Source organism: Narcine bancroftii, chromosome 3 (assembly GCF_036971445.1).
Source record: "Narcine bancroftii isolate sNarBan1 chromosome 3, sNarBan1.hap1, whole genome shotgun sequence".
NCBI lineage: Eukaryota > Metazoa > Chordata > Chondrichthyes > Torpediniformes > Narcinidae > Narcine > Narcine bancroftii.
In genome coordinates this window covers 113,335,743-113,363,440 of record NC_091471.1, presented here as the reverse complement: position 1 = coordinate 113,363,440, position 27,698 = coordinate 113,335,743, and the positions used below count along the sequence as shown (strand labels likewise).

Genomic DNA, 27,698 nt, shown 5'->3' with positions numbered 1-27,698 from the left:
ATGGTGCGGCCGAAGTCGGCCAGTCGGGAGAAGAGGGTGCGCAGGTGGGCCTTGTGTTGCGCCCGATCCCTGCTGGCAACGAGGATGTCATCTAAGTAAATGAAGACGAAATCCAGGTCCATGCCCACTGAGTCCATGAGGCGTTGGAAGGTCTTCAGCCCGAACGGCAAGCAAAGGAATTCGAACAAGCCAATGGGGGTGATAATGGCCATCTTGGGCATGTGTTCAGGGTGCACCGGGATTTGGTGATACCCACACACCAGATCAAGCTTGGAGAAAACTCTCGCACCATGCAGGTTTGCCGTAAAGCCCTGGATGTGATGGATGGGGTAACGGTCAGGAACTGTCGCCTCGTTGAACCGTCAATAGTCTCCGCAGGGGCGTCAGTGGCCGGAGGCTTTCGGGACCAGATGGAGCAGCGAGGCCCATGGGCTATCAGACCGCCGAATGATCCCCAGCTCCAACAGATACGAAAACTCCTCCTTCGCCACCTGGAGCTTGTCGGACGGGAGCCGGCATGCCTTGGCGTGAACTGGTGGGCCATGGGTGGGGATGTGGTGGAACACCCCATGGCACGGTGAAGCAGCAGAGAACTGTGGCCTGAGGAGGGTCGGAAAATCGTTCAGGATTCGCTGGAACTAGTCTCTGGGTGTGCTGATCGTGTCCATCTGCGGCTGCTCTGTGCGGGAGACATCGAGGCGAATGGCCTGGAAAGTATGGACGTCCACCAGAAGCTTGTGGATGAGGAGGAAGTTGGCACCCAGGATGGCGGTCAGAAGGGACGAGACGGTGAACCTCCACGAGAACTTTTGTTGGCCAATCTGGAAGTGGACTGTCTTGTCTCCATATATCTGGATCTCTGTTGTGTCAGCCGCATGGAGGGGAGGTCCTCGAGGCCGGTTCCTGGACTCAATGGCCGTGGCAGGGATGATGCTGATCTGGGCTCCAGTGTCAACAAGTCCCGCAGGTAGAGGAGGCTGTGTCCTTGGCCAGCCACCACAGCCATTAATAGCGGCTGGCCTGCTCGTTTCCCTGGAATGAGCAGGGCTGAAGACACTTCCAAGCCTTGGCTCCCCACCACTGACTGTAGAAGCAGAGGCCTGGAGCGGATGGCGTGCCCTTGGTTATGCTCTTGGTGGCCCCTGCATGGGCTGGATGCTCTACTGCAGCGCTAGGGGTGCGCTTGGCGTGGTCATGCCCGTGCCTCATGACCTGTTGGATCGCCGAGCCCTCCGGAAATTGCTCGAGCCATAGCTCTTGGGCCCTTTGAGCAACCTTCCTCAGGTTGGTAAAGCCCTCTTAGGCCATTATTGGCCAGATGTCCTCTGAGAGATGGTCAAGGAAAATGTGCTCGAAGAGTGGGCAGTTGGTGTGATCACCCATGAGCGTGAGCATCTCATCCATCAGCTCCATGTCCCCCAAGGCATTGAGGTGAATCATCCGAGCGGCACGCTGGCACCTGGATAGTCCGAGGGATCCAGTGAGCACTCGCTTGATGGTCTCGTATTTGTCTTCGGCAGGTGGGTGCTGAACGAGGTGCAGCATATGTTTGGCAGTGGCCTGGTCCAGGGCAGCGACCACATGGTAGAATTTGGTCATGTCAGATGAAATCTGGTGGAGGTGAAACTGAGCCTCTGCATGGCCGAACCAGGTCTCCAACTCCTGGACCCAGAAGTCAGGTAGCTTGACAGCTATAGCACTGATTCCAGGTTCGCTCATGATGGGTTCAAAGATGTTTGAACTAGTCGGGATCACCAATTGTAGTGGCAAGAAAGAACACACAACCAGATGGGTTGAGCTCAGTGAGGAGAGCCAATTTATTGCAGGCTGCTGGGCTAGACTTATGCTCCCAGCCCAGACCTGGCTGAGAGCCACAATGGGGCGGGGGGAGGGAGGAGGGGCGCTGACGTCACCCGGGCATCACGTGGTCCCCCAGCGCGGACTTCTGAGCCCTGTGCTGAGAAGAAGGGGAAAACCCTGACGGCGCCATTTTGGCCGGCTGCCCCGCCGCGTGGATTACAAGCGGGGCCGGTTTATCTGCCTAATGGTGTGCCGCCACCAAACCATAAAACTTCAGCTTTACGGTGCTTCAATTTTGCTCAGAATGACTTCGATGATTTGCACGTGACCAAGGCATGCTTTAATGGAAGAACACCTTCCTTCCTTTAATGTATTTCTTTCATTCTGAGTGTATTGTCTTAGGTATTATCTTAACATTATCTGCCTTCACCATTAAACATGCAGCTAAATTTTCACTCCAAAAACCATCCACTTGAGGTAAATAATTTAGCAGGTAATTTTTAAATCTCCTTTTACAGTAGTCTGGAAAATATGTGCAGCATTTCTACGTATGTTTGTCAGCCACTACTTATCAAGGATTTGCATCATAAGCTGATTCTGGTATTTGTAGTTTGAAGATCAATATTTATTAATTCTTTAAACATAAGCAGACATTTGATGGTCCATAAACAGGCAGGGCATGGATCATCAACTGAGATCCTGGTTAAGTGGAAGAGAAGGTTGGGTTGTCTGTGAAGGGAGATGGTGATCAAGGATGTTGTCAGAGACCAGCAGTGGCATCACAATCAAGTTAGATGAACGTGAAAGGGTGGTTATTGAGTGGCAGGGAAAATATTGAGGACTGGTGAAGTGAGGAGGAAGTCTTTAGTTACAGGTGACCAATCTGAAGCTGGTTCCTTAGGGCTGGGTTGTGTTTGGAGAGGCCGCTTTATCTCAACGCATGCCTCAGATACATGTTGTGGAATAGTTCTTTGCAAGTATCATGCATCACCCACAAGACACATATGCCTAGATCAAAGTTGCAGAAATACATTGAATGTCACCTCACAAGTCTAGGCAACTCCACGCACTAATATGCAAGATGCTGATTCAGATTCAGAATCAAAATTTATTATCATGAAAAGTCATGAAATTCGGTGTTTTGTGACAGCATCATAGTGTAAACATTCATATTCTAACCATCTTCAAACAATAATATAATAAATAAAAATACAAGTGCACGAAAAGTAAGGCAGTGTCTTTTGTTCATTGATTATTCAGGAATCTGATGGCAGTGGGGAAGAAGCTGCCCTTTGCCTCTGAGTGCTTATCTTTAGGCTCCTGAACCTTTTTACTGATGGTAGCAGAGTGAAGAGGGCATGGCTTGGGTGATAGGGGTCTTTGAGGATAGTGGCTGCTTTTTTAAGACACCACCTCCTCATGTGGATGTCCTTGATGGAGTGAGGTCTGGTGCCTGTGAAGTCACAGGCTGAGTTACCAACCTTCCTTGTCCTGATATTTGGAGACAACGATGCAACCAGCTAGAATGCTCTTCATGGTAGTTTTTGAGTCTTTAGTGACACATCAAATCTCCTCAAACATCTCACAAAGTATAGCCACTGGTGAGCCTTCTTCATGATTGCATCAACTTGGAGGCTCCAGGACAGAGCCTCGGAGATGTTGATACCCAGGAATTTGAAGTTCTTGACCATCTCCACTACTGAGCCGCGATGAGGACTGGGTCGTGTTCCCCTGACTCCCTTCTGAAGTCCACAATCATCTCCTTCATTTTGCTAATGTTAAGCACAAAGTTGTTGTTGTGACTCCACTCAGAGAGCTGCTCTATCTCCCTCTTGTACGCTTTGTCATGGCAGTTTGTGATTCTGCCGACAACTGTGGTGTCATCGGCAAACTTGTAGATGGCATTGGAATTGTTCCTAGCCACACAATCATGGGTGCATAGTGAGTAGAGCAATGGGCTAAGACATATCCTTGGGGAGCACCTGTGTTGATAATCATTGAGGAGGAGATATTGTTTCCAATTCGTACTGGCTGTGGTCTTTCGATGAGAAAGTCAAGGATCCAGTTGCAGAGAGGGGTACAGAGGCCCAAAGTTTGTAGTTTATTGACCAACACTGAAGGAATAATGGTAGTGAAGGTTGAGCTGCAGTTGATGGTGCTAATAGAAAATTATAGACATTGCAATCCACAGAGTTAGTCCAAATTTCATTTTGGAAGATTTTTTTCAGGAACTCAGTCTTATCTAATATATATTTGTGCATGTATGTCTGTGTGTTTGTCTGTTCTCCATGGAAATCAATATGGAGCACTCTAGAAATGTCCAAGGAGGTTCATTAGGGATAGGATTTGATGCTGAATGTCATGACCACATTGAATTTAACCTTTAAGGTCATATGAAGTTCAAAAGTGTTTTTTGACCAGCTTGCACTGACTTGCATTATAATTGTGGTCATATTTGATGCTGAATGTCATGACCACATTGAATTTAATTTTTAAGGACATATAAAGTTCAAAAAAATTTTGAACTTGCATCAAGGACTCCTGTATCAATGTACAATCAGAATAAAAACAAGTGGCCAAATCCAGTTCAATATGGGCCCAAAAAAGTGAAACAACATTGGTAGAAGCTCTTCACAAGCCCGTAGAGTTAGAGAAAGGAGAAAGCAAGAGACAACAGTGGACCATCAGTCTCACCTCACTGTTGATGCTTCCAGACAAGCAAGGAGCAGGCAGCAGGGAACAGAACAGCAGCGATATGCCCATCTCAGTGCTCAGGCCTCCAGACAGGCAAGGGGCAGGCAACAAGGAACAGAACAGCAGCAATACGCCTATCTCAGTTTTCCTCTGTTACAAGGAATATAAATGTTCTATTTGGAATAAATTATATTTATGCAGAATTACCATGAAGATTTTGTGGTATTTTGTTTCAATCATGTAGTCAACAACTGAGTGTTTTATTTCCTGGGCTACACCAGGTATCCAGCTGGTGATAAAATAAATGTTGCAACACGCTTCCAAATCTATGGCTTTGGTGTCAGTCATTAGCTTTGGTTTCTCAGAGTGGTGTTCTTGACTCTTTGACAAAAGGCTCTGGATTCAAGTCCCTTGAGCGCAAAATCTAGCCTGGCTCTGAATCTGAGGACATGCTCACAGTCAACAGTTTTGCTTTTGGTAAACCCAGGCCTTGATAAAGTGGGATAATTGAAAAAAGAAGTAGTGAATCTGTTTTAGCCAACATTCATTCCTCAAAATGCATCTAAAACTTGCCATCAAATTATTTATTCAAGGAAGTTTGTTCTACATAATTTGACAGCTACACATCCTGCATTGCAAGAACAACTTCACTTCAAAAGAAGCTCAATTGGTCATAAAGTGTTTTGCCAAATCCTAAGGTTGTGAGAACTTTCGTTTGACAATAAATGAGGATCCTAAAATGACTGCTATGATAGATAGGCCTCGTTTCCATTGGGGGCTGTGTTATTGCACTTGTTTAGGTATCCACTGCCGTTTTCTGTGCAAAAATAATGACAGAGAAAGCAGGAGGTATTTTGACACTAATTCAGTTGTGCCAAAATCCCTGCAGCTATCTTCCTAATAGTTAAACAGAAAAGTCTACAGACACTGTGATTGTAGTGCTGGAGAAACTCAGCCAGTCACACAGTAGGCCTTTTTATGGTGAAACACCTCATTATGATGATGACCTATAAGGCGGATCCTGTGGTGCCTTTATGCAGAACTGAGTTGGGAGCCAGCTTCCAGAACTGAAGGAGGAGGGGCAGGTGAAGCAGTAGCTCTGCCCACCACCATGACGTCAAACCTGCGTGCCAAAAAGGGACAGCGGCCAATACTCGAAAATGGTGACCGAAGAGCAGGTAAGAGCTGCGCAAGCAATCTTAGGACTCTGGCAGATCTCTTGGGCAACGTAATAGCCTCTATTAACCAGATGGTTTTTAAAAAAAATTCACGCCTCTGGGTCATGGGCTGACATCATCAGCCCAACTTTTTGTAGCTGCTTTCAGCAGCATTCCTTTTATGGAAGAGGTGGGGTGACTTCACTCGACCTTGAAATTAAGTGTGCACCCTTAGGCGGATGGAAACTGGAGCGAGTTCGAGCAGTCAGTCCACCTTTGGCCCTTTTATGAAGGTAAGTGCAGCAATGTAAAGATGGAGGATCTCTGTCTTTACATTCACTTATTTTTCTCTATAAAAGGACCTATATCTCATAGCAAAGTGATAAATAACCAACATCTTGGGCCTGTGTCCTTCATCAATGATTGAGCGAAAAAAGGCACTTTCCTGCTTTTGAGCCCTTGAAAAATAGCCCAGGACATCAGAAACAACACCAGAAACAAAAGGAGAGGTTTTTCTAAAGGGATCAATGGGACCTATAGCTAAGCTTTCCTTTTCCTGGAAAATGTAGAACATTCTTTGTTTTATTCTATTCAGATACACCCTTCACCAATTTACTAGTATACTGATGACCACTTAATACCTTCTCCTGTCCCCACATGTAAATTTCTATCTTCTGCCTGTACTTGTAAATTTTCTGTCTTCATTGCCCTACCTCTAACTCGGTGGTTCTCAACCTTTTTCTTCCACTCATACCACTTTGAGTAATCCCTATGCCATCAGTGCTTTGTGGTTGGTAAGGGATTGTTTGAGGTGGTATGTGGGTGGGAAGGGAAAGTTGAGAACCACTGCTCTAGACCCAATTGTTACTGAAATATTTTGCTTGAGAAAAATTGTCATTGGCCCATTTCCTTTGGAGTTATGAAACCGTGCACATAACGAGTCAATTAGGTACAATTAAAACAGTGGTTTTCAAACTTTTTCTTTCCACCCACATACCACCTCAAGCCCAGGTGCGGTGCGGGCTCCATGTGTTCAGTGCCTGGGGCCGGGCCTTGATGGAGCAGGGCTGCCCTTACTAATCACAGAGCATCTATGGATAGGGATTACTTAAAGTGGTATGTGAGTGGAAAGAAAAAGGCTGAGAACCACTGCTCTAATTCAAGGCTTACAAGCAGCCATTTCATGTTCATTTCACCCTCTTCTGGGTTCTTGGCCCCTCATGTCTCTTTTGATCTTTGCTTTCCAATTTCTCTTTTTGTCTTTTACATGATTTCCCTCGACCAAGATTGTCAGGACTCTTTCTTTACCCGTAATTCTGGACACAATGCTTGCTCTCTCTTCCAGGACAATTATGCCATTCTTCTTGTCCTGACTTTTTAGCCTTCCAATGTTCACATTCAACAGATCAACCTCTGCAGTTTACTCTGTATCCAGACTACTGCCATGACTTCTCTTCCCATTCTCTTTCAGTATTTGGAAGCCACCATTCCTCCTGTGACACTCTGGTTCACTCCATAACCATGGCCCCTCATCCTTCATCTACTATAGCATCTTCCTGTGCAAGCAGTGGAGATGCAACATGTGCTCTTTAACCTCTTCCCTTTCGAACCATATGGACCCCAAAATTACTAGGTGAAACAATGTTATGTGTATCTCCACATTTTATTCACTGTTTACATTGTAGGATTCTCTGCACAGGGAAGACAAAATACAGAGTGGATGGCCTTTTTCAGTTATTTTGTTCTTCACAACCTGGACATTGAGGTCAAGGCCACCATTTACTGTTCATCAATAATGGCCCTTGAGAAGATGGTGGTGGCTTACTTATTTATACTGTCTCTCATGAAAGTTATCCCTCCAAGCTTTGGGAAGGGAGTTCCAGGATCTGGGCTCAGCAATGGCGACATACTTCCTAGCCAGGAAGCTGGTCTGTGATTTGGAGGAGAACTTGCTGGTTCCTATGCACCTACCATACTTGGTCTTCACATACTCGGGTGCATTTGTGGGTAGTGCAGACACTGCATTGCTGGTAAATTTTTAATGTCGCAGATGAGGTGCAAAACAAGGGTACTTGTCCAAGGCAGTACTAAGCTTTTCTTTTAATACTTTATTTTAAAAGTTTAAAATTACAATTACATTCAATTATAATAAAATGCATATAAAGGAGAATATATGTAACAATATATGTGAATATATTTTATTTAAAAACCCAACTCCCTCCCCATTACTCCCCTACTTCCCTACTCTCCTCCCCCTACAATTACCCACTAAAAGAAAGAAGGAGATCATCATTTATCTATATAATTCAACTGTACAGCTGTGAAAGCAGGAATCATCTGCAGAACGGAATGAAAGCACACATCTTCAAACCAACAATTTGTAAATATGGGCTCCATATTTTCAAAAAGAAATGATATTTATCCCGTAAATTATGTTATCTTTTCAAGAGAGATACAAGATTTCATTTCAGTATGTTCATCTTTGTATTCCCAACACCAAATCAGATTTCCAAGTAATAGACAGACATTTCTTAGATACAGCTAAAGCTAATCGTAAAATTTCAATTTGATACATAGTTGATTTTAAACTAATAATTTTAATATCTCCTAATAAAAACAACATTGGATCAAATGGAAGTTTTACTTTTAATATTTTTTCCAAAAATAATTTAACTTGTATCTAAAAAGTTTTAACTTTGGGGCATAACCAAATCAAGTGAAGAAAAGAACCTATCTCTTGACCACATCTAAGACATATATCTGAGGATATTAAATTAATTTCTTGTGTGGTTAGAGCTGACTTATCCTGGAAAATGGAGTGTATTCCATTGTGCACTTCAATATTCCTCATGATGATACGTGGCAGATATTATAACTGTACTGCAGATAACCTACTAAATTCATCCTCAACAATCCAGCTGTGCATGACAAAACTAGTTGGAGTAATCAACCCACAACCCTGAAGGAGACCAAGACCTGCTCTTACAACAAAGATGATTGGCTGGCTTCATGGACATATGAGAAGTGGCCTAGGCATGGGGATGGAGGTCAGTATTGGCCCCAGACGGAGCAGGGCTGAAGTGGATAGGGAAGGCCCTCCTGTGCCCAGTGTCTGAAAGCTGTTTATGGAGGAGGCAGTGACCAGGTCCAGGTCCAGAACTGAGATGTGGGGCAGCCCAGGTGCGGTGCGGGCTCCATGTGTTCAGTGCCTGGGGCCGGGCCTTGATGGAGCAGGGCTGCCCTGAGGGGGAAGCGCAACCTGGGGGGCATGGCTGATGAGCGGGTAATGGGGAGGAGGGCAGGCAGCACCTCAAGCAAGGCAGGGGCTTCCCTCCCCACAGTCAGCCCATATATCATAAGCACAGGATCGCCTGGAAGTCGCCTCATGGGGTATGGGGCCATAAAGGGAGTTGTTGGCTCGTTGGCCTCATACTACCCAATGTTGAAGAGGGGTGGGGGATTATGTGGAAGGTTTACACCGTGTCACTGAGGCCAAGGTTGGATTAGTGGGTGCAGTTTTAGTCACCAAACTACAGGAAAGGAATCAATGAGATTGAAAGTGTGCAGTGAAGATTTACAGGGATGTTGCCGGGACCTGAGGGACTGAGTTCAGAGAAAGGTTTGGATTTTATTCCCTGGAGCATCAGAGAGTCAGGGGATAGAGGTATATGAAGTTATGAGGGGTATAGATGGAGTAAATGCAAGCAAGCTTTTTCCTTTGTGATTCGGTGAGACTAGAAGACCTGGATTAAGGGTGAAAGGTGAAAAGTTTAAAAGGAACTTTCAGGATAACTTTAACAGAGTGGTGAGAATGTAGAGTGAGTTGTCAAATGAAGCAGGAAATACATACTCAGTTCTGACATTCAAATATCTTTGGATTGGTAAATAGGGATTTTTTTTGGAATTGAGGTTTCAGCTGCAAGGCCAGTCCGAGTTTATCGCTCTATAATTCCATGACAATAAAGGGAAGAAGGCATGAGGGTCCTTCACTTCATTCATGGGCTATGGGACAGAAGAGCAGCAAAAATATGGGACAAGTTGATCAAATATTGGTTGGGCTGCAGATGACTTGCAATTGTTGGATCTGCTACTTATCTCTGTCCTGAGAATGCAGATTCAGGGCCATGGGGTTTTACTCCACACAGTGAGATCAGACCCCATGGGTTTTACTCCGTACAGTGGGATCAGACCCCATGAGTTGGGAAGATGAACCATTACCCCGACACAAGCTGAACTGAAAAGTTCATTGCAGAGAAGCCCTCCCTCCTGTTCATAATTCTAAGAACAGCTGACAGACTCAAATGTACAACTAAAGGCAAAGAACATTCTGGAAATGCTCAGTCGGTCTGTGATCGCATCTGGGGAGAGAAGCAAGGATTCAGATCCATCTCTCAGCTCTGCTCTGCTTTCCAGACACTGCCTGCACTGCTGATATTTCCAAAATTGTCTGCCTTTACCTCAGATTTCCAGCATCTGCAGTTTTGTTTTTCTTCCATCTAAAAATTGGAGGCTGAGGTCAAGGAATAAACTGATGAGGGGTCGGTCTATACGTGCTGGTGCTTTGAAGAATGAATGATGATCTAATTAGCTTCTCTTCTGGTTTGCAGATTGATTGGAGTGTAAGAGAATGAGAGGGGATCTCATAGAAACATTTTGAATGCTGAAAGGATTGGACAGAGTAGATGTGAATAAGATGTTTCCCTTGGTGAGTGAACCCAGGACAAGAGGCCACAGTCTTAGAATTAGAAGGTACCCATTTAAAACCAAGATGAGGAGAATTTTTTTTTTGCCAGAGGGTCATGGATTTGTGGAATTTGTTACCATATACAGCTATGGAGCCCGATCATTGGGGGAGTTTAAGGAGGCAATTGATAGGTATCTAATTAGTCAGGGTATTAAGGGATGTGGGGTAAAGGTCAGAAATTGGAACTAAATATGAGAACAGTTCAGATCAGGGTGGATTTACGGAGAAGATTCAATGGTCCAAATGGCCTAATTCAGTTCCTTTATCTTGTGATCTTGCTGTGTGATTCAATGATCATGCAACATGGACACAGAAAAGATCCGGCAGCTCAATGCTGGGCATCCATGATGCTTTGTACCAGCAGAAGTCTCATGATTTGCAATAACCTTCAGTCTACCAAGGAAAGGGATCAACCTCAATGGTGAGTGAGGAAGAGCTTGTTGGGAGTGGAAATGGACATGCCTAAAATTGAGGTACCAGATGGATCCCATTAACAGATCAGCCAAGTTGCCTGGAGTCCCATATAGGATGGAATAGGGTTCCTTCTCTCAAATGAACTATGCACACGTTTATGAAAATCTGGTTGTTATGTATTTACACTATTAAGATCAAATTCAGGAATTTTGACTGAATTTACATTCCACAACTGTATAGATATTTATAGTCCAGTTAGGGACCTGGAGTTGGATAAACTGCGGATCTTGAGGAAGGCACAGCTATGGAAAAGGATATAAACAGTTAAATTGGGGAAGGGCTAATTATGAAAGGATGAGGCAGGAACTACAATAGTAAATTGGAAACATATTTCAGGGTGAAAGCACAGAAGTACTGTGGAGCAAGTTTAATGACTATTTGGGTTGGGTTCAAGATATGTTTGTCCCACTTGCACAAGCAAAAGATGGTAGGGAAAGGGAGCCGTGGCTGATGAAGCAGGTCACGCATCAAGAGGAAGAAGGAAGCATACATTAGATATAGAAAGCAAGAAACAGGAAGAGCTCATGGTATATGGTAGCCAGGAAAGAGCTTAAGAAAGGAGAGCTTGAAGGGGGTATGAGGAGGCTTGGCATGTAGGATTTGGGAGAACCCCAAGGTGTTCTATGCGTATATGAAGAACAGGAGGATGACGAGAATGAAGGTGGGCTGGTAAAGGATAAAGGAGGAAACATGTGCCTGGAGGTTGGGGGGGTGGGAGGTCCTAATTGAATACTCTGCATCAGTATTCACAAGAGAAAAAGACCTTGATCGCGATGAGGTCAAAATTGAACAGGCCTGCATGCCGAACAATGTGAAGATTGAGGGGGATTAGAGAATGCCAAATGTAGTCCCCTTGTTTAAAAAAGTAAATAAGGAGAAACCTGGGAATTATAGCCCAGTTGGTCTTAGATCAGTGGTGTGCAAACTAATAGAGAGGATTCTTAAGGATAGGATCTATGAGCATTTGGAGAAGTACAGTCTACTCAAGGATAGTCAGTATGGCTTTGTGAGTCGTGCTTAATGAGTCTAATTGAGTTTTTTGAGGAGGTAAGAAAAGAAAATGTGGTCTACATTGATTTTGACAAGGCATTTGATAAGGTTCCCCCATCAGAGACTCATCCAGAAAGTTGTGAGTTATGGGATCAGTGGAAAATTAGTTGTATGGATAAAATATTGGCATATAGGTAGAAACCAGAGAGTAGTAGTGGAATAAGATCACAAGAAAAAGGAAAAGAAGCAGGGCATTTGGCCCATTGAGTCTTCTCCGTGAAACCTCCCTGAGCTAAACTGTTCCCACATCTAGTTCCAAGTTCTGGCCTTGTCCCCATATCCCATGATACCCTGACTAATTAGATATTATCAATTTTCCCTTTCAATTCCCCCAATGATCCTGTCTCCACAGCTGGCAACGAATTCCACAAATCCATGACCCTCTGACTAAAGAAATTTCTCCTCATCTTTGTTGTAAATTGGTACTTTTTAATTCCAAGACTGTTCCCTCTTGTCCTGGAATCACCCATCTTATTTACATCTACTCTCTCCAATCTATTCATTATTCCAAATGTTTCTATGAGATCCCCTCTCATTCTTCTATATTCTAATGAATAGAGTCCAAGAGCCACTAAATGTTCCTCATATGTTACCCTTCTCATTCCTGGAATCATTCTAGTAAACCTCCTCTGTACCCTCTCCAACCTTGCTCTATCCTTTCTAAGCTATGAAGCCCAGAACTGCACACAGTCCTCCAAATGAGGTCTCACCAGTGCCTCGTAGAGGCTCATCAACAGCCGCTTTCTGGTGGCCACAAAGCCCGACTGTCGGGTGGCCATCTGAAACCAGAAAAGTTGGCCAGGAGGATTACTTCCCTAACCCTTCTCCAAGAGGTATAACTATCCTGCTCGGAGTATCGATTATGGCAGCTGAAAGCGGCCGGGCTGCCAGGGGTTGGGCTGGTGATGTAGTCAGCCACCGACTCCTGAGACAAGGAAGCCAGACTAAAGTAGACTTCTGCAAATTTTATTTCGCCTCTCTCCCGGGTCAACCCCATCCCCCACCCTCACCCGCCCGACTCCCACTGCTGCTGCCGGTCTCCCCATCCACCCGACTCCTGCTGCTGCTTCGGGAGTAGGGGTGAGGGAAACTGGCAGCAGGAGTCAGGCGGGCGAGGGTGGGAGGGGGAGACCGGCAGTGGAAGTCGGGCGGGTGAGGGTGGGGGTGGGGAACCGACAGCGGCAACGAAAGTCGGACGGGCGAGGATGGGAGGGGGAAACTGGCTGCGGAAGTTGGGCGGGCGAGGGAGGGAGACCGGCACCAGGAGTCGGCGGGCAAGGGTGGGGGGGAACCAGCAATGGCAATGGGAGTCGGGCGGGTGAGGGGGGGGGTGCGGGGAGACTGGCAGCGGGAGTCAAGTCGTGCCTGAGTTGTTTGTCCTTGATGTACTGCTATGACGTGAGGTCAGAGTGGGTGGGACTAGGCACCTGTCCAGAGGAGCCGACTGTCGCTGCTAGATGGCTAGCTGTCAGCTGGCACGTTTAGGTGCCAGAAAGCCGTCCATTCTGTGCCCACCTAAACGTGCTAACTCAACTCCTCTAGCCGTGCCTGCAGGCACCTAATCTTCTATCAGAACACCTGAAAGCGGCTAACACCTCTTTATTCTAATACACAATCCCCTTTGAAAAGAATGCCAACATAGCATTCGCCTTCTTTACCGCCGATCCAACCTGGCAGTCAACTTTCAGGTTATCCTGCACGAAGACCCCCAAGTCCCTTTGTACTTCTGAGGTTTGAATTTTCTCCCCATCCAAATAATAATCTGACCATTTATTTCCTTGAACAAAATGCACAACCGTACTTTTCTCAACATGATGTCTCATCTGCCATTTCTTTGCCCATTCTCCTAAGCTGTCCGAGGCTCTCTGCAAGCTTTCGATTTCTTCTACACTACCACCTATCTTGGTGTCATCTGCAAATTTGGCCACGAAACCATTTAATCCACTATCTAAATCATCAATGTACATTGTAAAAAGAAGCAGCCACAACACTGACCCTGCCTAGAGGTTGGTGACTAGTGGAGGGCTGCAGGGATTTTTATAAATGACCTGGATGAAGAGGCAAATGGATGGGACAGTACGTTTGTTGATGATATGAAGCTTGGAAGAGTTGTAGATGGAGCTGAAGGTTGTCGAAGGTTACAAGATGATATAGACAGGATGCAGAGTTGGGCAGAAAAGTGGCAGGTGGATTTTAATCTAGATAAGTGTGAGGTGATGTATTTTGGAAGGACTAACCAGAAGGCTGAATACACGGTTAATAGTCGGTTACTTGATAGCGTGGATGAAACAGAGGGACATTGGGGTGCAAATCTATATATCTCTCAAGGCCTGTTGGTTGCTGGGATTCTTTAACAGGGGGATTGAATTCAGAAGTAGAGAGGTCACGTTACAACTCTACAAACCTTTGGTTAAGAGCACACTTAGAGTATTTTATTCAGTTCTGGTCACCTCATTATAGGAAGGATGTGGAAACTGTGGAGAGGGTGTAGAGGAGGTTTACCGGAATGTTGCCTGAATTGGGAAAAATGTCTTATGAGGCAAGGTTAGCAAAGCTGGGACTTTTTATTTTTGATGAGAGGAGACTTGATAAGAGGTCTACAAGATTATGAGAGGTGGACAGCCAGCACCTGTTTCCTAGGCCAGGATCAGCAAACACCAGAGGACATGTGTACAAAGTGAAGGGTGGGAAGTTTAGGGAAAACATCAGGGGTAAGTTTTTTTTTCACGCAGAGAGTTGTGTGTGCCTGGAATGCCTTGCCGGAGATGATGGTGGAAGCTGAAACATTAGGGACATCTAAGAGACTCTTAGACAAATGGATGAAAGAAAAATAGAGGGTTATGGGGTAGGGAGGTTTTACTACTTTTTTTAAGGAAAGAAGGAATATACGAGTCTGAACAGCATTGAGGGCCGAAGGACCTGTACTGTGCTGCATTGCTCTATGTTCTAAGCCCAGTATCCTTACCACTGCTCCACTATAAAACGTTAACTACTTTGCAGAACACCTCCATTCTAACAGTGAGTTTTACAGTTTCAGATCATAAATACTTTCACTCCCACATAGTAGTACAGACAGAAAATAATTTCTTCCTTCAGCAGATGTTGGTGATGATCCTGCTCTTCCACTTTATACTTCTCCAGCCATCCGTTTTTTGTTACTTTTCCTGTACCACAATCACTGTTTATTTTTGCCTTCCCATCACTGTCATTTTTTCGTCTACGTTGCCTCCACCCCGTCACAAGCCCTTTGCTTTTGTACTTTAAGTCCTCTCCCCTTTCCCTACCTCAGTGATTACTCAATAATTCTTACATTTCCAACATCTTCAGATTTAATACCTGAAGTTCATTGCAGGACAATATCGATGAGCTAAAAATTTGGTGACTTGTCACCAAAGCACTGTATCTCCCAGAGAGCACAGTGCCCGCACCAGTGGGGATCTTGTGGCATGGAAGAATCTACTTTAAAATCAGTCTCTTTCCTGCCATGGACATTAATTTATTTAATGCATTTATTTAACAGTATTACTGCTACAATTGGTGTCATGGGTAATTACAGGGAGTACTACCTGTCCTAATGCACATTTTGGATTCCCAAGCAACAGGAGAAGGTCACAAGATAGAGTGAAGTGATCTTTTCTTGTATGTCAATTGAATCTCCAGTGCTAAAAGTTAATCATGTCTGACTCATGACAGGACTGCCAGATTCAGTTTGTAAAGAATCGTGAAGTTTATGGATGATATAACAATAGCTGGTCTCATCGGCAACAATGATGAGTCCCACTACAGAGATGAGGTTGGGAGGTTCGTAAAATGGTGCAAGAACAACAACCTGAGTCTCCATGTGGTCAAAACACAATAGATGATTGAGGATGAAGGTTGACCACTCTCCAATGCACAGCAGTTGAGAGCAGAAAACTTCTTGGTGTGCATATTACCTACTGTGGACCTACAACACCTCCTCATTAGTCAGAAAGGCGCAACAGCACCTACATTTCCTAAGGAGGTTGAATTTAGTCCAAGGCTTTCAGCCCCAATCTTGACAATATTTTACAAAAGCACAATTGAAAATGTCCAGACTAGCCCCTTCATTGTGTAATATGGTAGCTCTTAAGCATTGGAAATACAGAGGATCATTGATCAACCAAGATCACTGGGGTCATACTTTCCTCTATTGATGACCTTCACCAGGAGCACTGGTTAAATAGGGCCCAAAGAATTATTGAGTATCCCTGCCATTCATCACACAGTATATAGACCTTTATATTGTAAAAAAAAAAGCGAATGTAATGGTGGATATTCTACGCCTTTACATCACTTAACTTACTTATTGAAACCTCCGAGGAAGAATTCAGGAGGCGAACTCCGATCCGCCTGGGGGGGGGTAGACTCAGAGGTTGAGTAAATCTCTCCACCTCCTTCATGAAGGCAATGATGCTGCAAATGACTGCGAAGGGGTGGGCTGATGACATCGTGATGATGTCGCCAGCCCGCAACCCAGGAGCACAAATTTTAAAGATCTCAGTGTGGACAGATTCTTAATGTATATTATTGTAGATTTATTTTTACAAAATGCCTGTTTGACTGCCATAAGAATTTTATTCTTTTGGGTGGGAAAGAATGTCTATATTAATTTTTCACTTGCTGGCGCGTATGGATAACGTCACGGCAATAGACGGCACTACTGCACCACTCACCCCGCCTCCCTCAGCTCCGGAAGACAGCTCCTGATGCTGCTCAGTAAGAAAGCAATGCTGGATCTGCATTATAAGCCTTCTCCATAAAAAGGTAAATTCACCTTTGTTTCTCGTGAGTCACCTTTAAGGTGGCGTTGCACCATAAAATGGCCTAATGTGACCTGCTATTATCAGGAAGGAGATACAGGAGCATCAAAAGCAGGATTGCCAGGCTGATGAACTGTCACTTTAGGTCTATTGTAAATAAAGTGGAATAAATTATTCTGAAATATTTACACATATTTATGTTATGTTATATTTTTAAGTATGTATGATTATTCCAAAATCTTCATACATATTTATTTTATATGGGCTGTGTGAGAAATGTGTGTACCATGGTATGGAGGAATGCTGTTTTGTCCAGTTGTACATGTTCAGTCAGAAGATAATAAACTTGAACTTGAGATATCAGAGTTGGATGTTGTCTAATGAACGTTTGGGAGAATGTTGATAAACTTTTGCTTTGGTCAATAGTTTACAGTGTTGAGTTCATGCCAAAAGATGTATGCAGGGGTGGATTTGATTTCCTGATGGTAGTGGTGATGGCTGTTCCTCAGATAGGTAGTGCAACATTAGTGATGGCTATTCATAGTCCTTGCAACACCAGAGTCACTTTTGTGAGATAGGTGATGAGTTCTCTTTTGCCAATATTATGCCCTGTCAAAGATTAATTAATTGCTCGAATTGAATTGTGGGATCACACTAGGACTTCCTTGACTTGAAAAATAATTCTGATGAGTTTTGTGTTTTTGATTTTTGAAGATTGAATTTTGAACTCACTTTTTACTGTTGTTTTCATTTGTCTGTTGTTTTCTGTGGTCCTGAGAAGGTGTGGTGCCGTGCGAGATAGTTTGATAATAACTTCTGACAGATAGATCAGAAAACAGATATTTCTTGTCACAGGCAAATAATTCTGCTTCAATGTATCTTTAAAGATACTGTGATTTCTCAATCAAAATTATCTAGAAGACTCATTTAGGCTGCACAATTAGCACAGCACTTAGTGTAACTCTATTACAGTGCCAGGGACCTAGGTTCAAATCTAGTGCTGTCTGTAAGAAGTTTGTACATTCTTCCCACGTCTATATAGTGCACTGGTTTCCTCCCACCCTTCAAAAATAGACAGGGATTTTAGGTTAATTGGTGTATTTGGGCTCGTGGCCACAAACATCTCACCCTGTTAGTGCCATGATTATCCTTCCTTTGGCTTGGCTTCGCGGACGAAGATTTATGGAGGGGGTAAAAAGTCCACGTCAGCTGCAGGCTCGTTTGTGGCTGACCAGTCCGATGCGGGACAGGCAGACACGATTGCAGCGGTTGCAAGGGAAAATTGGTTGGTTGGGGTTGGGTGTTGGGTTTTTCCTCCTTTGCCTTTTGTCAGTGAGGTGGGCTCTGCGGTCTTCTTCAAAGGAGGCTGCTGCCCGCCAAACTGTGAGGCGCCAAGATGCACGGTTTGAGGCGTTATCAGCCCACTGGCGGTGGTAAACAGCGGCGGCGGCGCCGGTCCCGGGTCGGGAGAGCAGGAGCCGAGCGGCGGGCGGTGCTGAATTCCGGGGGTTTTACTGTACTTTGTAGACGGCGGTGGCCCCGATCCGGGCAGGAGCAAGGGGGAGACGGCGGCCCCAGTCCGGGCACAGGGAGAGCAGCAGCGGCCCCGGCCCCGGTCCGGGCGAAGGGTAAACGGCGGCGGCCCCGATACGGGCAGGAGCAAGGGGGAGACGGCGGCCCCAGTCCGGGCACAGGGAGAGCAGCAGCGGCCCCGGCCCCGGTCCGGGCGAAGGGTAGACGGCGGCGGCCCCGATACGGGCAGGAGCAAGGGGGAGACGGCGGCCCCGGCCTCGGTCGAGTGAGGCAGGCGGAGGCCCCGGTCCGGGCAGGGAGTGGGAGGCGGTGGCCCCAGTCCAGGCACAGGGTGAACTGCGGCGGCCTCGGCCCCGGTCCGGGCAGTATGGACCGACCTAGGAGGGGAGGCAGGCCCCTCCAGCCCGGGTAAGAAACCTGCATAGGAGAAGGCCACTCCGATATAAAACCTACGACCCAAGGACCTCGCTGCCACGTCCCAGCTTGCTTGGCCACGGCACACGAACCATGATTATAGATGTAGGGTATTTAACAGGCACATTGATAGAAGCAAACTAGGGGATTATGAGGTAGGAAAGGTTTCTTTTTTTTTGGAAGGTGTACAGTATATAAGTCAGTACAACATCATGGGTCAAAGGGTAAAGGTAAAGGTTCCATTATTGTCAAATAATACTACATTTAGAATAGAAACATAGAAGATAGGAGCAGAAGTAGGACATTCGACCCTTCAAGCCTGCTCCGCCATTCAACGAGATCATGGCTGATCTTAAAGTTCAGTACCCCGTCCCCGCCTTCTCTCCGTAACCTTTAATACCCTTATACTGAAGAAATAGATCTAATTCCCTCTTAAATATATTTAATGATCCTGCCTCTACTGCCCTCTGTGGCAATGAATTCCACAGATTCACCACCCTCTGGGTCAAGAAATTCCTCCTCATCTCGGTCCTAAATGGTTTGCCTATTATCCTCAAACCATGGCCCCGGGTTCTGGATTTTCCCATCATTGGAAACATCCCATCTTCATCCATCCTGTCCAGTCCTGCCAGAATTTTATATGTCTCTATGAGATCCCCTCTCAATCTTCTAAACTCCAGCGACCAATTTGCGCAATCTACAATGTAACATACATGAAATTATTTAACTTTTGTCTACCGTAAGGCAGACAGAGGGTTCCACATTGTCCACAACCCTTCACAGAAACCTACAGCACCTGGTGTTCCTAGGCGATCTCCCCTCCAAGTACCCTCCAGTCCTGAGCCTCCTTAGCTTTTGAGATCAACCAGTCTCAGCCTATTAGCCTTCTACTGTGTTGTACTGTGTGATAATGTTCAATGCTCTATTTCTATTTTAATATTAATAAAAATTAATATTAATTTTAATATTTGTATATACTTATTGTGTATATGGATCATTTGTTTATATGTGTGGTATGTCTGTATGTGTGTTTGTTTTACACCAAGGTCCACAGTACACTGTTTCATCAAGTTGTATTTTTACAATCGAATAATAAATAAACTTGAACTTGAAGGGCCTGTTTACCAAGTCAAGTCAACTTTGTCAGTCATACCATGCTTACCTGATAGGTTGAGATAGCATTTCTCCAGGACCATGGAGCATGTTTACATAGATATGTTAGAAAACAGTTAACACATTAAAATATTAAGGTATTAAGACGTATACACTGGAAGTCCATGGCGCACTATCCACATCTGTACTGGAAGTTCAGGAGCCTGATGGCTTAGGGGATAAAGTTGTTTCCCACTCTGGACGTAAGGGCTCGAGTGCTTTGGTACCTCCTGCCAGATGGCAGAAGGAAGAACGTTTACATGCAGGATGTGTGGTCTTTCACAATTTTATTGCTTTCTGCCTGCAACGAGTGTAGTAGCTGTCCTACTAGAGATTCCTCAATAGTCTTTTCCATTGACTTCACTATCCACTGCAGGGTCTTGCGGTCCGAGGTGGAATAGCTTCCAAGCAAGGCGGTGATGCAGCAGAATGTGGTGAGGATGGAGGGTGGGAGATGGACTTTCCTCAGTCTTCACAGGAAGTAGAGACGCTACTGGGCTTTCTTGACTATGGAGCTGGTGTTAAGGGACCAGGCGACTTTCTCTGCTAGGTGCACTCCAAGGAACTTGATACTTTTGACAATCTAAACAATAAAGCCGTCAATGGGCAGAGGAGCGTGATCTCCCTGGGCCCTCCTGAAGTTGACAACCATCTCTTTTCTATTTTTAAAATTCAGATACAGGTTGTTGGCTTTGCACCAGTTCACAGTGTCTTCACTTCATCTCTACGCTGCCTCCTCAAACTTATTGATAAGCCCCAACTTCCTTAATCAGGTACTGAGGTATGATTGTATTGAATGCTGAACTGAAGTCAATAAAAAGCATTCGAACATATGAGTCTTTATTTTCCAGGTGGGTGAGGGCTAGATGTAGGGTGGTGGCAATAGCATTGACCATGGAACGATTGGATCTCTATGCAAACTGCAGGGGTCCAGTGAGGGGGGGCAGCAGGTGTTTGATGTGCCCTTTGCAAGCCTCTTGAAGCACTTCATAACGATGGATGTGAATGCGACAGGGCGGGAGTCATTGAGGTAGGACACAGATGACTTCTATGGCACAGGGACAATGGTGGTGGCTTTGAAGCACATGGAGACCACAGTGCTACTCAGGGAGATGTTAAAGATGTCAGAGAGAACATCTACCTGAGCCACACAACCCCTGAGCACTCTGCCAGGAATGTAATCTGGTCCAGCAGCTTTCCTTGGGTTAACTGTGCCTGGTTCTCTCTTAACATCGGCCACTGTAAGGCACAGCACCTGATTGTTAAGAGGAGAGGTGGTCTTCTCCGCTGCCACATCCTTTTTCACCTCAAATCGCTCACAGAAGTTGTTCAGTGTATCTGGGAGGGAGGTATCACCAGCAAGTGCAGATGGTGTAGACTTGTGGTTAGTGATATCATGGATCCCCATCCACATGCGTCGTGTGTCCTTGCAGTCCAGGAAGTGACTATGAATGCAATGGGCCTGCTTATGCTTAGCCTCCCTGATGGCCTTAGATAGCTTGGCTCTTGCCATCACTAGGGCTGCCTTGTCACCCACAGTTCCTGAGCAGCACTCGCACCTCCACAGTCATTCATGTCTTCTGATTAGAGTGAGAGTGATGGACTTGGGCACAGTGATGTCGCCAGTAGCTGATCATTGTTGCCGTATACTCCTCCAGATTTATGCAGTGGCAACTTCCAGTCAATGAGCTCAAAGCAGTCTTGAAGTGAGTGAATGTCCCCCACTGGCCAGGTTTTAACCTGCTTCAGGACTTGACTGGAGTGTCTAGCGAGCTGTCTGTATACTGGGATTAGCATAACAGAGATGTGATCTTAGTATCCAAGGTGGGGTCAGGGCTCCACCTGATACGCATCAGAGATGTTCTCATAATTAAGGTGGATAAGTCTCCTGGTCCTGATGGGATTTTTCCCAGGACTTTAAGGGAGGTCAAGGAACAAATAGCAGGGGCACTGACAGTGATTTTTCAAAGATCACTGGAGGAGGGGGTGGTACCACTGGATTGGAGGGTTGCAAATGTTGTCCATTGTTCAAAAAAGGTAGTAGGTGTAGGCCAAGTAATTATCAGTCAGTAAGTTTGACTTCGGTGGTGGGGAAGGTTAGAGAGGGTATTCTTCAAGATAGTATACACGCATATTTGGATTATCAGGGATTGATTAGGGGCACCCAGCATGGGTTTGTAAAAGGAAAGTCATGTTTGACGAATCTTGTTGAGTTTATTGAGGAAGTGACAAAAAAGGTGGACAAAGGAAGAGCGGAGGATGAGATCTATTTAGATTTTAATAAGGCTTTTGATAAGGTTCCGCATGGAAGGTTAATAAGGAATGTTCAGTCACTAGGAATTAGTAGAGAGATTGTGACATGGGTTCAGAGATGGCTGGGAGATAGACAGCAGAGAGTCATGGTGGATAACTGTATGTCAGGTTGGAAGCCTGTGACAAGTGGGGTGCCTCAGGGATCGGTGCTGGGTCCCTTGTTGTTTATCACTTATATTAATGATTTAGAAGAGGGTGTGGTTAACTGGGTAAGCAAATATGCAGATGATAAGAAAATAGGGGGAGTGGTGGATAGTGAAGTAGATTTTCTTGGATTACAGAAGGATTTGGTTTGTTTGGAAGAGTGGGTTGAAAGATGGCAGATGGAATTCAATGTAGACAAGTGTGAGGTGTTGCATTTCGGTAAAAATAACCAGAATAGGACATATACAGTTAAGGGGAGGGCATTGAGGCACGCATAGGAGGAAAGGGACCTTGGGGCTTTGATACACCATTCACTGAAGGTGGATTCCCATGCAGACAGGGTGCTTAAGAAGGCATATGGTATGCTGGCCTTCATAAATCATAGTATAGAGTATAGGAGCTGGGAGGTGATGTTTAAGCCATTGGTGAGGCCAGGTTTAGAGTACTGTTTTGGTCTCCAAATTATAGAAAGGATATAGATAAGGTGGAGAGAGTGCAGAGAAGGTTTACAAGGATGTTGCCTGGCTTACAATATCTGGATTACAGGGAGAGATTAAGGAGACTGGGATGTAGACGACTGAGAGGGGACTTTATAGAGGTATTTAAAATTATGAGAGGAGTAGACATAAACAGACTCTTTCCCTGAGGGCAGGGGAGGTTTCAACAAGAGGGCATGAGTTAAGGATAAGGGGACAACACTTTAGGAGAAATATTAGAGATGGCTTTTTCACTCAGCGAGTAGTGGCAGAATGGAATGATCTTCTGAATGAGATAGTGCGTCAGGGTCCCTTCTATCATTTAAGAGAAGGTTGGATGTGTACATGGAGGTGAGGGGGTTGGAGGGTATTGGTGGTGAGCTGGAGGTTTGATCTAGTGGAGTTGTTCTAGTGAACCGGTGTGGACTCAAAAGGCCGACATGGCCTGTTTCTGCTTGGTAAATGGTTATATGATTATACAAGGTCCAATGTGTTCACCTCTCTCCTCTCTCGTAGCAAAGTCCATGTACTGATGGAATTTAGGTAGCCCTGACTTGAGGTTCACCTGGTTGAAGTCCCCAGTGATGCTGATCAGGGTGCATGGTCTGCAGTTCGTTTATCGCCATGTACAGTTCCTAGATCACCTCCTTAGCATTCGCGCTGGGGGGGGAGAGGGTATGTACACACCTACTACAAGGACTGTGATGAATTCCCGTGGTAGATAAATAGTCTGCATCAGACAATCACAAATTCCACCAGCATAGAGCAGTGACCGGAAACTCATACCAAATCCTTACACCATTCCGTGCTGATGTAAACGCACAGGCCACCACCATGGGCTTTTCCACATGGACCAGCATCTCTGTCAGCCCAAAATAAGGTGAGCCTGTCCAAATGAATGGTGGCGTCCGGGACCCTGTCATTGAGCCACGTTCCTGTGAAAACCAAAGCACAGCAGTCCCTGCTTTCTGGAGTTGGATATTTTCCATTTTATTCACCAGGGAGCAGACATTGGTGAGCAGGAAGGATGGGAGAGCTGAGTGGCAGGGATTTGCTCTCAGCCTAGCACAGACCCTTGCTCGCTTACCATGCTTTCTCCACCTCGGGCATGCTGTGTGTCTATATTTAAATATATTCCGAATTTTTTTTTTAAATCAAGAAATTTACTGCTTTTTTTTTCTATCCAAAATCTTTAAAAAGAAAATACACAGCTTGACACAAAAAAATTAAAGTTCCAAGATTGATGTATGATTTATCACACACCCCACTATCTACAAAGGACACATGGTCAGGAGTTACAAAAAGTCTTCTCTAGAATAGAGGTAAGAAGTCAATTTAGGGAACTTAAGAAATAAATTGATGCACCATAATGTTGACTAACTGTGAAATTTAAGTAAAACAATAATTCCACCTCTGTGTCCCCATAAAACAGATTTCAAAACAAACTATGATGACAAGATAAGGTAGTTTTGTTAATTAGTTGGTAGTGTAATTTTAGTCCCTGGAATAGATAGGTGGAAAACATAAGGAGCAGAAGTCCAAGAGGTCTGTAAATTCCCATCAGAAACAAAATTCATTCTAGAGGAGTCACGTGATGGAGTATTAGCCGGTAAGGTAAAACCAGCCCGCTCCGGAAAAAAAGTCAAGAAAAGACAAAGTTCAACAAATATAAAATATAAGAAATAAAAGATAAAGTTGCAGAGAAGGGAAATAAGATGGCACCTAAGAAGGAAAAAGTAAAAACAACGGGAAAAAAAGGAAAGACACCAGAAAAGAAAGGAGAAGGTCTTACCTGCATGAAGGAACAGGGAGCCGTGGTGGCGAAGAGTGCCCGATCTCTGAGGTTGGTGTCGGTGGACTGCAAAAATGGCTTTCTGAGCCAAACAAAAATGCGCAACTGCACAATCTAAGGTAAAGGAAAACATTGATGGGAGAGGGGCTCAGCTGAGGAGTGACCAGCTGAGGGACACCCGACACCAGGGTTCTCAGCTGGAAGATGAGGAAGGCGGCAGGAGAGGGAGTGAAGTACCAGGTGAGAAAGAAAGTCGATGGGGTGAACGGCAAGAGGAGTAGCAACAGAAGGCCTGACAGATGAGCAGCTGAGAAGGAGAGGACCAACAGCAAGAGGCCCGACAAAGTGAGTCAAGCAACTCATCAGGAAAATCAGAAGAGACACAGATACAAAGAAGAGAAGAAGAAGACATAAACACATGTACAAACACAGAAGAAGAAGAAGAAGAAGACCAAGATCTTCACAGAGAAATAGAAGGTCAAACAGATGGACAGAATATAGATAAAGCTTTTTTTGAAGAACAAATGAGAGCATTAAAAGAATGGTTATCATTAGGATTTAGTGCAATTAAAAGAAAAATGAAAAGAACAGAAGATAAAATGCAAAGATTAGAACTAGTCATAACAGAAATAGGGAAAAGAGTAGAAAATGTGGAAGAACGAGAAGCGGCTGTAGAAATGGAAGTAAACGACTTAAGCGGAAAATTGGAAGAAAATGACAAAAAAATTAAAGAGACACAAGAGTTGTTAGCTCAGAAAATTTATATGTTGGAAAATTATAGTTGGCGAAACAACATAAAAATAGTGGACCTGAAGGAAGATGAAGAAGGCACAGATATGAAGGAATTTATAAAAGAATGGATCCCAAAGGTCCTGGAAATGACAGAAATCCAGGAAATAATGGAAATAGAAAGGGCACACAGAACACTAGTTGCAATACTGCAGATACATCAAAAACCAAGATCCATCTTAGTAAAATTTTTGAGATATACGACAAAAGAAAATATACTGGAGCGGGCAAGGAATAAAATTAGAGAAGATAATAAACCATTGGAGTACAAAGGTCAAAAAATATTTTTTTACCCAGACATAAGTTTTGAAATCTTAAAGAAGAGGAAGGAGTTTAATATATCAAAATCGATCCTATGGAAAAAAGGTTATAAATTCATGTTAAGACATCCAGCTGTGCTTAAAATATTTATCCCCAGGGAGCAAAACAGACTGTTCTCAGATCCGGAGGAAGCACAAGAATTTGCAGAACATTTGCAGGACAGAAGGAGAAATGAAGAGATGTAACAAAAATGAAGAACGGTGATAAAGTATATATAAAGATGTAAAAACAATATATATGTAAAGAACTAAAGAAGGAAAAGAGAAGGGAAGGAAGGAAGTAAGGGGAAAAAAGGGAGAAATTTGTTATATCTGTAAAAAGAAAAGTGTTTTCTGGGGGTAGTTGGGGGGTGAGAGAATAACCGTAACTGCAAAATCAGTTGACGCTTGCAAACAGGATCGCAATCCAAATGGAAAGGGGAGTTGTGGTTGCCCGGCAAGGGATAAGGAGCAACTCAGAGATAGAGGGGGGGGGGGGGCATTTGGAGTTGAGGTAATATTGGATGTTGGAGTATTTTATGATTTAAATGTGTCATCATACATTGAGTTTAAAAAGGGAAAACTGAGAGTTGAAAATGGGGAAAAGAGGGATGGTGGTGGTGAGGAAGCAGAAATGAGGTGTAAACAGGATATGAGATGACCATATTGATCTATATGACTATAAACATTAAAGGAATACATAACCAAATTAAAAGGAAGAGGCTATTAAATTTACTGAAAAAAAGAAAAAATAGATAGAACATTTGTGTAGGAAATGCATCTAAATGAAGTGGAACATAACAAATTAAAGAGAGACTGGGTAGGACACATAGCGGCAGCATCTTATAATTCAAAAGCTAGAGATGTAGCTATATTAATTAATAAAAATGTACCAATCAAAATAGAGGAAATAATAGATCCGGCAGGGAGGTATGTAATGATAAAGTGTCAGATATATTCAGAATTTTGGAATTTGCTCAATATACATGCACCTAATGAAGAGATCAAAAGTTTTTGCAAGATATGTTTTGAAGATTGTAGATACACAAGGGAATATATTGATAGGAGGGGATTTTAACCTTAATTTGGATCCAATGTTGGATAAAACTGGACAAAAGACAAGCAAAAAGAATAAAATGGCCAAATTTATGGTTAAATCAATGCAGGAAATGAAACTTATGGATATATGGAGGAGGCAACAACACCCAAGAGAGAAGAAATGCTCATATTATTCGAGTAAGCACAAAACATACTCAAGGATTGATATGTTTTTGTTGTCAGCCCATATTCAAGGGAGAGTTAGGAAAACTGAGTATAAAGGTAGATTACTATCTGATCATTCACCCCTGTTATTAGCAATAGAACTGGAGGACATCCCACCAAGAACACATAGATGGAGGTTAAACTCCATGCTACTTAAAAGGCAGGAATTTAGAGAGTTTATTGAATGCCAAATTAAAACATATTTTGAAATAAACAGAATCAGTGAAAGACAAATTTATATTATGGGACGCAATGAAAGGCTTCATTAGAGGGCAGATAATAAATTATGTAACTAAGATGAAAAAGGACTACAATTGGGAAATAGAGCAGTTGGAAAGGGAAATAGTAAGTACAGAAAGGAATTAATAAAAAGAGAATTGGCAGACAAAAAATAAAATACGAAACATTACAAACGTACAAGGTGGAGAAGAATATAATGAAAATAAAGCAAAAGTATTATGAACTGGGAGAAAAAACAAATAAAATATTAGCCTGGTAACTTAAAACAGAACAAGCTAAAAGAACTGTATTGGCATCAAGGAAAAAGGACAAACAAATTACATATAACCCAATAGAGATTAACGAGAACTTTAAGGAATTTTGTGAAAAATTATACCAAACTGAGAATGAGGGGAAAGATGATAAAATAGAAGAGTTTTTAGCTAAAATTGAACTGCCAAAATTGCAAGAAGAGGAACAAAACAAACTAATAAAACCATTTGAAATAGAGGAAGTACAGGATATATTAAAAAAGCTGCTGAACAATAAAATATTGGGAGAGGATGGATTCCCAATAGAATGCTATAAAATATTTAAAGAGTTA

The 27,698-nt window shown here is 43.9% G+C and overlaps 1 protein-coding gene across 14 annotated transcripts in view; it reads left to right on the top strand.

The window, feature by feature from the left end:
• Nucleotides 1-27,698, top strand: part of LOC138757496 (Krueppel-like factor 3) — a 120,194-nt gene that overhangs the window by 33,927 nt on the left and 58,569 nt on the right. The window contains exon 3 of one of the 14 annotated variants that reach the window (XM_069924947.1): nt 5,535-5,672. The exons of the other annotated variants lie outside the window; for them this stretch is intronic. The gene's annotated coding sequence lies outside the window, so the exon portion shown is untranslated. The remainder of the gene's footprint in view (nt 1-5,534; nt 5,673-27,698) is intronic. 14 annotated transcript variants of the gene reach the window in all.